The sequence below is a fragment of the Meleagris gallopavo genome, chromosome 7, assembly GCF_000146605.3.
Source record: "Meleagris gallopavo isolate NT-WF06-2002-E0010 breed Aviagen turkey brand Nicholas breeding stock chromosome 7, Turkey_5.1, whole genome shotgun sequence".
NCBI lineage: Eukaryota > Metazoa > Chordata > Aves > Galliformes > Phasianidae > Meleagris > Meleagris gallopavo.
Window position 1 is genome coordinate 12877636 of NC_015017.2, and position 13690 is coordinate 12891325.

General features: G+C 38.2%; 1 long non-coding RNA gene across 1 annotated transcript in view; it reads left to right on the forward strand.

The window, feature by feature from the left end:
- The first annotated feature begins 41 nt into the window (after nucleotides 1-41).
- LOC109368509 overlaps nucleotides 42-13690 on the forward strand; it is a 36211-nt gene continuing 22562 nt past the window's right edge. The window contains exons 1-3 of the long non-coding RNA XR_002116612.1: nucleotides 42-278; nucleotides 3923-4074; nucleotides 12357-12449. This is a non-coding gene — a long non-coding RNA (uncharacterized LOC109368509). The remainder of the gene's footprint in view (nucleotides 279-3922; nucleotides 4075-12356; nucleotides 12450-13690) is intronic.

Consider the following 13690-nt stretch of genomic DNA (forward strand, 5'->3'; position numbering starts at 1 on the left):
GGGGGCGCTGCCGGCACGCGCTCCCGCCCTGCAGGCCAGGTTCCCGCGCAGCGGCTGCTGAGGGGAGGGGCTGCGTCCAGAGCAGAGCGGACGTAGGGGGAAGTACTGCTCCTTGCTGCACCATCAGTAATGGTTCCTGAGTCTAGCTATGTTGACGACCCTGCTGAAATCAGAGCACTTAATTGATAAGATTAAACGTGTGCTCACTTCTGATCGGCGCAGCTTGAGCGACCGTGCAGGATCTGGAAACTTCTGTTATGGAAAACGTGTTAAAGGAGGTATGTGACACTTGTTAAACTAAAAAAGAGAACAGAATTCGCACAGAAAAACACAAATTTAATAGTATCCTCAAGACAACGAGAAAGAAAATCATGCTAACACCTTATCCTGGCATTGCTACAAAGCTGGGGGACTGAAGAGAACTTGATAACAAAATGAATTCTGTTACAGTGACCGTGAGTTCTGGATCCTGGCCAGAAACAGTTTTGTGCAGCCCAGCCCCATAGAGATTCCAGGGATCAAAGGCATCATACAGTGTGCATGGCAGACCCAGAGCCTGCAGCACGAGGGCACTGTGGGTACTGAGCCGCGTAAACTCTTCTGATGTGCTTTTTATCTCTCCCAGACTACTTCTAATCCAGCAAAACGTAGCTTTTTCTCTGGTTAAAAGACTTTTGTGTTCCTTCGGAGTTCACTGTAAGGAAAGGGTCTAGGTGCCCCTTTTTTACCCAGCTTTGTTGCTATCACCACAAGAAAAAGGATTTGGAGTAAAAATTAGAATGACACTGAACAAAACCATCAGATATCAGATATCTGTTTCTAGAGAGCATAACTATCAAAGTGACTACTCTAAAACATCACTTACTCTGATGACATTACAGGCCATCGGAGAATATTCTCGTGAATTGGCCTTTGTCATGCATCTCCTCCACCTGCTGAAAGGCAGTGGGACCAATGGCAGGACTTGTCAAGCAGTGAAGGAATATGGACATTGAGACAGTGGTACTTAAGTATACCTTCTCCCTTGATATTTTATATTCAGTGGCTAATGTTCCTCAAATACATGCTAGTAGTTGGTCTCAGAAAATCTTGGAGCAGTGAGATCTAGTGAGTAATTAAGTTCTTATCCTCATCAATGAAGGTATTACCTTAGTTTATTGGCTCTTCCTTTGTTGAAGTATGACGGCCAAGGGCACCAGCTCACATCCCAGTGGAGCAGTCATGACTCGAGTACCACATTGTGTAGCTGTGGCACTGGTGGATGTGGTTATTGGACATGATAGAGATGGGCTGACGATTGGACTAGGTGATCTTACTGGTTTTTTTTTCCCCCAACCTAAGGTTGTAAAGACTCCAGATTTCATAACTGTAGCTCCCAGTCATCATATGCCTCTGAATGCCCCTGAGAAACAAGCATTATGATTTGTACAGTTTCTTCATTTCTGAAACTCCAGAGCAGTAGCATTCATCCTTATTTGAATGGTGCTCCATATTCACACATCACCATGTCCACATCAGTTTGATTCTCAGGGACTTCATCCTAAGAGAACAGAATAAGTTGCAGGGAATGCAAGTTACAAAAGTCAGTAGGGCCAAGACAGAGCATCCATAGCAAATTCAGCTAGCTCCGCAGCTGCTCAGCTCCTATCTTGACCAGCTGTCGTTCTGTGACTTTAGTGCACACTTTATATACTTCAGGGTAGATTTGAGAACTCTCTTGTTCTCAGGATAAATCCTTGTTGAGCTCTACTCAGCCTTCACAGCTGAGTACACAGCTAGTACTGAGTTGGCCCAGGGAGATTTGGACACATCATATAGAAACGTGCAGCTCCCTGCTTTCCTGTGATAGACTGCTAGCAAACCTTAAAGAAGAGGCTCTTTACTCTTGGTCTCTAATCTCAGCTATGTGGTTACTGATAGTTAAAAGTGAAAGTTTGCTCAGGGGTGCTTTTGTTGTCCTAGCCAAAGTGTTTCCTCTGTTTGGGGTCTGTAGCCTCAAGTGGCGCTGGCTGAGCCACAGCACAGCACACCCATATCCAGAGATACATCAAGCATCAGCTGGAGCCTGTTGCAGCATAACAAAGCTGGGGAAATAGAAGTGTCCGTGTTGCTGTTATTTTAGTATCTAATCCTTAATTTAATCATAGCACTTTTCCCAAGGCTAAACTTAATAATTCCCCAGGAATATCCTTCTGGCTGGGAGTTTCCTTTGGTTTGCCACCAGACCAAAAATGGAGCTACATATTTTCAGCTAGCCCTGGAAAATATGATGTGAAAATTTCCTTTTTTTCTCCATCGATCTGTTTATGGATCTGCTGCTCATCCCTTTGCTTCAGGTGACTACTGAAAATTCAAGTGCATAAATACTTTCTCTTTTGACTTCAAAATTAACTGCTTGCCTTGGTCAGTCTCCATTATTCTTTCTGCTTAGACAGTCTGCTGTATTACACCAGCAAAGTCAATGCTGGACTACTGGAAAGACATTAGTGACAAAGTGGTATTCAGTACGTGGCACAGAGATACTATTGCTACTGGTGTTTTTATTAGCTGAACTATCCCATCTTTAACAAAAGTATCCCTTTAGACACTGCTGCATACTTCTTCAAAGGTGCTCTTGGATGTGTTTGTATGTTTATTTGTGGTCTCAGGTCTTTTTTAAGGTTTATTTCCATCTGATGCTGAGGGGTGCCTGTTGTGCCCCAGGAATGCATAACCATTGCTTGTTTAGTTGGTGTTCATAGTATGATGAGAAGTGTGCAAATGCATTAAATTGTTTGTAAATGCAATCCACAAAACATGGGATTCTTTAGTTACCAAGTCCTTAATTAATTATATTATTGATTTAGGCACAATAGATTGATTTAGGCATTATATATTGATTCAGGAACTAAGCCATTTTTTTCTTCTGAGCTTAGTAAGAAGAAAGCAGTAACAACAACAACAAAAATCTAAGCTAGTCACGCCACTTTATTTCTCATTGGGTTGCTGTGGTTACACTATGTTTTCTAGTGACATCAGTGAGGGCTCTGTAACACCTGCGTGATGGACTGGTTTTGGTGCCTTTTTGCTTTAAGAAAGAAAGGAACCGAAGGGGAAAAAATTAATTTGTCCATTTGCATCTTTCCTTCTAGTCATGTTTTTGTAGTTGGATGATTAGTGTTAGTGGTTTACTGAGGAGCAAGCGGTGATTTTTTAAAGTTAGTTTTATATGATATAGTTACAAATAATTCTAGCTGATATGGAAACATTAAAGTTTTTCATCTAAAAAAAGAAACATTTCATTGTTTCCAACCTTTGAAAACTACCTCAGATATTTTCTGCCATTCTCAGGGCCATTTCTGTTTTTTCAAGTTTTTCCATTTCTTATGTAATATGATGAATAGATCAGAACAGGATCAGAACAACTAGAACAGCTGATCATTTTTGTTTACTTGGGTTCAAAGTTCCTCAGGAATTCAAAAAGTGACAATGTAAATCCATGGAAGATAAATCACTCAAGTTTTTTAAATACACAGAAATCACCTTGTGAAGTTCCTGAGCTGTTGGTGAAGGAAAGCTGAAACAGTATACTGGGGACATTTCATAGCAAACTTTCCATGTTGTTATACTCTTCACAGGTATCAGCTCTTGTTAACTATCAGAAGTGGATAGTAGAAAGAGAACACCATTTGTCTGACTTGCTGTGGGCTCAATTATATTCTTATGTACTCCTTGCTGCTGCCTGTGATAGCAAATTGCAATTTGGTTTGACAAATAAAATCAAATCCTAAAATATGCAGTGTACTCCACCTTGTGTGAAGGTCATAGCATTGCAATGCCTTCCAGGTGGGTTTATTGCTTTGTAGGGAAAAAGTGCTATTTTAGGGTCATCATGTAGCTCAACAGCTACAGGTTCTCAACTGATCTACCATTTACCTTACAGGCCAGCCAGCTCACCTGTGTAACACAACATCTCCTGCAACACAGCTGGTGGTAGGAGGAATTGGATGTATTCTGTACAGAAAGAGGAAGCCATCAACCTTGCAAAAAAAAATCACAGAGCTCTATGAACAGCCTGCAGGCAATCTGCTTAAAGTAAGTAAAAAGTATAATCTCCTAACAGTCTACCTGGTTAATTATACACCCAAGATGTTTTTTGCGTTACATACACAACTTAGACATAAACACTTTCAGGTGCAATTGTGTAGAGGAAAGCAATTTGCATCTGTGTTATTCCAGTATTATCATGAATTCCCTAATATAAACCTGGGGAGCAAGAGTACAAACGCAAATACATTTGATTCATAGATGTTCCAGTGAGGAAAGAATGTACCAGTGGAACTGCAGCGTTTAGAGAAGATGTTGAAGTGGAAATTTGATGTGTGGTCCATTATATTCATTTGTTGTTTTGTGTACATGGCAAGGGCTACTCTTGATTTCGCAGAGACTGGGAATGTTTACCTTTAAGAATGGTAAATTCAAGAGGTGTCCTATTGGTGTTTATCCATACTTGGGTAGGGGAAACACATGGGTAAAGAGGACAGAGCCAGACTCTTCTCAGTGCTCAGTGACAACAGGACAAGAAATAGTACAAATAACTCCACCTAAATGTAAGAGAACATTTTTGCTGTGGGTGGTCAAACACTGGTATAGGCTGCCCTGAGAAGGTGTGGGGTGTTCATCCCTCAAGGTACTCGAAACCCAGCCAGACACTGCCCTGAGCAACATGTTCCAACTGACCCTGCTTTGCACAGGTGGGTTTGGACTGGGCAAACCCCAGAGGTGCCTTCCCACCTCAACCCCATGATTCTCCATTCCTTTGTTCCAGACATCTCTACTGTTGTGCACATAATTCTCTATGATGTGTCTGTTTAAGTTTTAGGTTTCATCCTCACTCACCCCTTCCAACAGAAACAACAAAGGGGAAAGACTTTCTGCTTCACCACCTAGGAATCCAGAGGTGGAAATCACCATCTATTTTACTGCTGCAGCGTCTATCTACCTTTGCTTCTGCCTGATATGTCTGGTCTTGAGTCAGATCTGGAGATACTGTAAAGCAAATGCTATTTTATTCGCACTCATTTCTACTCATTTGAACATTCTTGATTATTGCAAATAGTATTATCACATATAAAGTACATTCAAGAGATACTGGTTATCAAGAGATACTAGTTTTGTTAACAACAAAACTAAACTTTTGTTGTTCTCATAGCAAGTGCATTAACATGGCCTGATTTATTTTGCATCTGTGGGATGAAAGAAATTTCAAAAACATGATCTACAGTATCTCATGCTTAAATATCTACAAACTGCAAAATAATACACATGACTTCAGCATGTGTGTGTGACCTGAAAGGATGATAGAACAAGTAAATAGAGTGTTACCAGCACAGATAACATTCAAACCTTTGTAGCTGGCAGCACAGAAATTGACAATACAATATGTATGAGTTTTCAGGGATCTTTCTTGCATAAGAATGAACAATGATTAAGAGTTTTCATAAAGTGATAGAATGACTTGGGTTGGAAGGGACCTTTAAGATCATCTATTTCCAGCATCTCTGCTATAGACAGGAACACCTCCACTAGACCATTTTTAACCAGTTTCTGCTGTGTAAAGAACTTTTAAGTGTCTCAAAATTGTTGAAAAGAGCAATTCTTAATTCTTCTGCAAGACATAGATTCATAGTACTGATCACTAAATCTGCTGCTGATCCATGCTGTAACAGGGCAGTGTTAACAACATACTCTCTTAAGAAAACTTAGAAAGCTTTAATACAACAAATAAATTATGATGGCATTTACTATTATACCTATCATGCTTCACAATAAGAATTTCCCATTCTGTATCAGAGAAAATTGCAGCCACTAATAGTTTTGCAATAAAAATCAGGAAAGCATACCAGCCTTGAAAGTTTTCTACTGAAAGTACAGAGAGGGCGAGCACCCTCCTATGATAGTCAGTGTTCTGAGCGTGTTCCTTTCCTTTGATGTGAGATCAGGCAAGGAAGCAGCAGTCTGCGTGTTTCTCTTCCCAGCTGATTGGGCTCTTCATGTTCCTGTCACTGGCACTGTGCAGAAATTCTAATTTTGACTCAAGGAAATTTTTGTCAAAACTAGCTTAGCTGCTTCATACATCTACACACACACACACACACACACACACACACCACATGTCTTTTTAAATAAATAATTATTCTCTCTATGAAGTTTCTGATGACTGATAGGACCAACTCACCACTGGAAAGGGGCAGGCATTTGCTCATGCATACCCAAGTAAGCAAATTATGTCAGGGACTGAAATGTACTCCGTATGACTTGTAAGATGACTGGATTTGAGATTTTGTTGGAATATTCTCTTTAAACACTTTACAGATTTGAAATTGCCGTGGTATCTCTCGTGATCACATATCATCAGAGCATCAGTTTCATGTTGAAAGATCTGAAAACAGCATTTCAGCAAAACATGGAATTATTTTCTAGTAACTAGACAGAAACTGGCAACATTTATTTTTTTAGCCAATTTGTGTTTTATTTCAGAAGAGATGCAAGGCTATGAATAAGTGACATTTTTTTCACTTTTTTAATGAAATGTTGGCTCAAGTAGCTTGGGAAGTCTTCAGGCATGCTTAATATATAGCTATATGTATTTCATATGTTTGTTTCTATATTGATATATTTCATTGTATATGTTCAATGGATTTAAATTCTAATTGTATCTTCCCATACTACCTCCTTTACATGCAACAAGCTATTTCCATCTTCTGCTCTTCCAGCTCTGTTGCAGTTTTCTGGAACACTTAAACCTTTTGCAAAACTTTACCTTACACAGATGCTACTACTGTATGATGAGTAAGATTTTGTGATTTATTAATGAGCCACATGAACAAGCTTTTAGACCTAGTCTGAGTAGTTAGCTACAAGTGTAAATTTTTGTAATCCAAATACTGGCCTCCAGTGAAATTATATCATAAAGAAAGAACCACATACATAAAGAAAGAACTAATTTAAATTGGAGTTGGAAAGATCTAGCTGGGTTCAATGGGAAGTATTCAAAAGTTATATTTATCCTAATAATGAATTGAACTTGGAATCCCATATGAAGGCATCTATCCAGTAGTGTAAAAAGAAAAAAAGATAGTTGGCTAATTATTGAAAAATAATTGTAACTTGGTTACTCATTAAAATATTGTAATAAACAGAAAATGTTTCCAGTTTTATTGTGAGGTAGGAAGGGAGGATTAACACAACAGCTTCTGCTACCTTTGCCCTCATCTCAATTTTGTGATATTAAGAGCTTTATTATTTCTTCATTTAGGATTTCTCACTCACATACATAATTTCTGTTGTTTTGCAAAAACTAGATTTGTGAGATTACTTCTAAATTCACTGTCCAGTCTGAAAAGAATGCGAAATTTTGTCAAAATAGGAAGCTGAGAGAAAAAATAGTTGTGTGCCTTGCAAACAAGTTGTGGGTTTTTCTAATTTTTATCAATTCAACATGGTTAAAGCAACTTTTAAGGAAAACATTATTTCGAAGAAGTCTATGTATATCATTTTGAAATATCAACGTATTTCATTATTTTATCAAAGGATAAAAGTATTCAATTCAGATACTCCATCTGACTACAGCAGACCTGGGTGCTGAGTGTTTCCTGTTCTGCTGTTCTGTTGTTTCTGTCAGAAAACAACACCGAAAGCATCCATTCATCCTGGATAAAATTACTAAAAAGACAGAAGGGCTTTCTTGGGGGAAAACCATTTATGAAGGCACTGCTTTTAGAGATGATGATCGTGCCATGCACAGACAGGCTGTCTTCCTCTCATTTCCTCCAGGTTCTTCCTCTTGCAGTCTGGCTTCCATTGAGGTGCCATGCAGGTTGTTATCCTCCCCTGGATGCTATCAAGCTACTGAATAAGATATATTCTGTGTCCCCTCATTTGTCCTCCTAACTATTTCATATATTCACTAGCAATCTGGTTCCACTATTGATAAATGAAAGAGGAGAGAGGAAATACGTGTCTACACTTAGGATTATGACTCTCTTAGTTCCAAGAACTGGAAAGCAGATGTTTAAAGTACATTTCACTCTGAGCATCTGAAACCTGAGAGTGAGATACCAACTGTATCTACCCCCATGACAAAACAACCAGTACCTTGTGATCAGGGATAGCTGAGCAATCACTATATTTAACAGAACTGATATGGAAGCTTGGTCTTTCTTAATTATAAAATCTAAAGTAAGAACATGAGAAACAATGGCAGCTCATCTGAAAAATGCAATATAAACGATGATGTTAATCTGAAGAATTTTTACACAGAACATGTGTCTGTTGTTCACATATGAGAGGGAGTGACAGGAGTTTAGAACTTACTGGTATAATTACATCACTTTATTGAAGAGAGATGAGTAGAGAATAGAACTTAAAAGATATTCCATTTTAATGAGAGAGTACTGTAAAGAGCAGATCAAAAAGAATAGTCATAAAATAAAATACAGTATAATGAATTAGTTTTGTATTATAAGAGAAAGGAAAATATTATTAATTTGTGAAGCAGACTGCAGAATTAAAAATGAGAGAGCTCTTATAAATGCTACCCACACAATGTAGCACCTCACCAAAGCTCAACTATGAAACCAATGTATTCTGCTGATTACTGCTGTTCTAGCCATCTTTCCTGCATATAAAACATGAAGTCAGCCAGTTATGAAGCTATTGAATGTTTCCTGAGTGTCATTTACCAGAAGGATTTGATAAGTTACAGAGAAATGAACTGTTTTGCTTTCTGATCTTGATCAAGTGCTGCTAACATACCACAATTTATAACAGTTTCAGGTGCAGGTTATTTTTAGGTCTTTCTTTCCCTCCCTTTCTCCCCCCAAATTATTTCTCCCATTTTCAACAAGTTAATGGCATCAAAGTTTTTAATCTGCGTGACACAAATAAATTAGAGCAGGTTTTTTGTTTCCATAGTACTACCTAGCATTGTTTCTAGAACAGGTAAAGGAATCACCAGTTTGTTGTATTTGCTTTGGTTCAAATGAAGTAAAAAGATGTCAACAGCAGCAATTAGACACTCTGTCTAGTAGCTAAGAGTACAGACTCTAAAAACATCGAAGAATAAAAGAAGTCTTATCTGAATTTCTACAGAACTTCAAACACTTCAACTTCCCTCAAACATGTGCATGTTGAGGTAGGTCTCTGTAAGCGTGGCTGAAGGCCAACAGAGACTAACTTTCAGTGAGAATTTTCACAGCAAAGAAGGAGGTTGAGATATTTCTTACAGTTCATGATGATGCAAGTGCCCGTTGCTGAGTACTGTGGAAATTAGTACATGCCAATCCAGTCACACTGTGGAAGAAAACAGCAAAAGCAAGCAGTCCTGATGCTGGCCCCTTTCATTACTGCTTCAAGTAGCCCACACTTCCCAAGGAGTGTTCCAAATAAAAAGAAGAACTGGGACCTGCTTATGGTGTAGTAAGTTAAGAGTAACCCATTTAATGTAAAGCAGGATGTAAAGCCTGAGTGTTTCGAGCTGTTGGAGTCTTCACGGTCTGACCGCTCAAATAGTAGGTTGAAAGCAGCATGGAGTATTTGCTATTTTTATTTCTGTATCTATGCAAAAACAGCGATGCTACCTATATATTTCATGCAAATGATGATCCTTTCTGTCAGAGTTCTCAGCCCAAACATTAATGTTTATTTCTCATAGAAAAGTCACATCCGAGGCGCAGGCCCTGGTTAGGAAGAACAAACCATTCAGTTGCTTTTGTCCAGCTTTCAACACAAGCTGCTGCGTCACAAGGCAGAGCTGAACAGTGATGAACACCTCCCATGACACTGTATGGTTCAACCAGATGTTACCCAGTAATTCAAGCTCTCTCAGTTTTTATGCATATCTTATTACAGGAGGTCTATTACAGATTCCCGTCTATTGGAATCATGTAATTAAAGGAGAAATTCAGTTTTCCTTAAAAGCAAGGTCTTGCTTGCTGTTGAAAATAACACCATAAACTAATCCAGAAGCAGTTCAGTGATGAAAGAAAAATATCTTTTTCCAGTGATGTTGATGACTGTCTGGATCCTGAGATGTGGTTTCAGGTTTCTGCCATGATTTTCACTCAGGATGAGTGTACCAGGATAACTTTCTGCAATTGCAGCTGCCTTGTTACTGTCAGTGATACCAAAGATGACTCTAATGGCTGCTCTACTTGTGAAGAGTTCGTGATGAAAATAAACAGTTCTCAATACATTTATTTTCATTTTGAACAGTTGTCAATATTTCATTAATTGCCAAACTGCTTACTTAGTAATAAGATACGCTTTCTTATTATCAGTTGTACTGGTGAATAAAGAAGTACTACATAGCATGTTTGCAAGCAAATTGCAATAAATATTGTTCTAGAACAGAATTCATTCATGTTCTTGAGTCAAAATTATTGACGACAATCACACATTTATTTCAACTTGTAGAATACCTACCTTGAAAAAGACCTCAGTCTTGTCATCTGTGCTATAAGAAGCTTGCCTGTTGCTACTCCAGTAAGAAAAAGTAACCTGAACAATTTTGTACTTCATCTGAATCATGTGGATGTTTGAACAGGACTGAAGTGGTGTTGTGCAGAGATGTCCCACCCCAGAGCAGAAAATGAAGCACATCAAACTGAATATGTTAAAGAAGTGCTTTTTCAAAACAAATGTCAAAAGAGAATAAAAGAGAAAAAAAGTCAGTGAAGAAACAGAAATTTTTATTCATCTGTAACTTCACAATCTCTAAAAACTGTTAATTAAAATAAAACCACAACTGTGATTAAGACAGCTGTCTTTGGAAATTGTGAGACACCTCAATTTTAAAAGTTAAATAAGAAAAAATGAAAGAAAAGAATTGTGACATTTTTAGTAGCTAATAACTTATACTTCATGGAAATCTGATCATATCAACAAAAATAGTTTATGATTCCAAATGAAGTTTTGTCATCTACCTGAACTCTTGCAGACTGTCTCTCTAGCAAAGAACACAAACTATTAAACTAATTTCAGGGGCAATTTTTAACAACCATTCCACCCTGACTTACTAAGATCTTCTATCAGTAAAAGTTAATATCTTCAAACATGCCACAGTTCCTCAACATTCTTCTTTGATATGCAGTATAAAACTACCCTTAACGAAGACTGTTCTTTTATCACACTAAACATTCAAACAAAATGATAACAGTCACTGTTCTGTGCTCAGGAATCTGCAGAATCAACAGAGTATGGTGCTATGTATTTGTGATTCTTCCATCTTTCTCTACAGCTCAACATTTTTCTGAATTTAACCTCTTCCTCCCACCCCTCTTTTTCCTCCCCATTTGTAAGCCTGCACTCCATATTGCATTCTATTCCCAGGGAATGTAGAGGCCCCACAGTGTAGCTGTGAGAGAAACTGGCTCAAAATACCATTTATGAGTTCAAGCAAGCATGCAGTTTACAAATGTCAAGAATAAATTGTTTTTTAGTAATGCATAAAACCATCTGCTGTACACCAGCCTTCTTTGGTTTGGATTTCATGACATAACTCTTGGCTACATCTTATGATTCCTATTTATGTCTCTCCCTTTAGAAGCAGGGCTCTTTAGTCATGGTTCAACTTATTCCCATCGTGGGGAAGATTGTTGCTTTTTTTTTTTCATTTTTCCACGACTCTCTCCTCACTAATAGCTTTTCTCTAGTAAAAGGAGAAACCAGTATTCAATGAGCGTTGCCTCCAAATCGTGCCAGAGCCCCCCACACAAATACTCATACTTTTTAGAGCTGCAAAGTTTACAGCTAGTATTCAGACATGAATTGCATTGTTAGCTAGGAGTTACTTGGCCAATTGAAGTGTTTGTTATAAAAAAAAACAAACAGGAATTAGGCCCAGGTGTATCCTGAGCAAAGAATTTAAGAAGGACAGGAACAGGTCTAGCCTGAGCTAGAGGGTCTAAGAATCCTTGATTTTTATTTGTTAAGGATCTGTGGAAAACAGGATAATTGAGTTTTCCCTATAGATCTCAAGGCCTAACAAAGTAATAACTTCAGATTCACATACTCATCCGCAGAGTGGAAAATCTGAATATTTCACAGGAAAATCTCTAATGCTAAATTGATAGACGACTCATTACCAACTTATAGAATAGCCAAGTGGGAAGCTATTCTCACACGTTTAATGCATCAACTAGGACTCTTATGATTGAAGATGGCAGGGAGAAAAATTGCTCATATAAAAATCAGATAAAAATGAAAGTAGAATATCAGTGTGTGTACGTATGCCATTTTCTTTGATGCAGACAAGTATACATGTGAATGCCTACACAGATGCAGCCAAAAACTCACTGTTTCTGTTTCTCAAACAGGTTGATCTTTCTCCTGTCTGGGTAAAGTGGGCATCAAAACAGACTCTTCCTTAACCTCACCAAGAAATGTGGTCTCATTATTTGTCTGTCCAGGTAAGATATTTGGTTATGTTTTTAAAATCCCTCTTCTAATGAGCTGCAAATTCTTCTGAGACCAAATCCTTTAGCCTTTGTTTTTCATATTCTTCCCAGAGTTAGTATTTCCACGTTATTGCATTTCCTGGGACTTTCAATGATTAAGTATACACTCTTCATATTCGTACTGCTGTTTTGCATTATCTGATTTGCATAGGTCTTTTTTTTTTTTTTTTTTTTTTTTGAGTGCTGCTCATGGCTCTCTCCCAAGTGTAAGGGAATAGCACAGGGCTCAAGGTCCTAAAAGGCAGCACAGGGCATCAGAGGAATGGAAATTCACTGAAGTCTGAGCACTACACTCTTCAGAGCTAGCTGCTGTATGGACCATCTGGAGATAGGCAAAAATAACATCTCTGCAGACACCACTCATCTATGTAGTACCAGATATAAATTATGAGAGTAATATGTCAGTAGAATCTGAACTGAAATTCCACCTTAGTCTTCAATGCTACATCTGCTTATAGAAGTGCACCTATTACTCTGCTAGAATATTCAAAATGAGAACCTGACTTGGAACAAAGATGGTAATGCATGCTTACTATCACGAAGCTCAGAGGAAGCTGCTACAGTAGTAAGGAAAGCCGGAGAAAATTCAGCAATGCAAAAATAAAAGAATGTTGGAAAAAGTCTTGGTTGAAAGCTACTGAGAATAAATAAATTTTCAGAACAGCCAGAGAATTTGAACAAAGTCATTTCCAATATAATATTTAACAAATATCACACCAGGAGTTACAAAATGCAAAAGTAAACGCAAAATGCTTTTATTGGTATATATGAGATAATTGTTTCTGTTCAGGTGTCCCATAATCTTCACTATTTGACTAATTTAGCAGCCTGTAGTTTTTTTAGGTTAGAATTCTCCACTAGTCATTACAGTTTGAATGTCTTAGAGAAATGCTGTTGCACTGAGAAGGATTAGTCCCGTTGGCTGCAGAAGACCTAACCATGGTAGACTTACCTGTCAGTAATGAATGTGAATTGGAAGGTACACAGATTCTGTGGTGACACAGGTCCATGACCAGTTGCGGCCAGATGTCATGAGATTGTTGATAGGAGCCCAAATTATCCCTTTATGCAGGAGTAACAGATTTGGAAGATCATTTACGTGAGGCGCTTTATTATGCTTAAGAAAAGGAAGCATTTGGTTCCAGAGTATAGGAATTGTCAAAGGAAAGAAAAAAGAAGAAACAGTTCCTAAC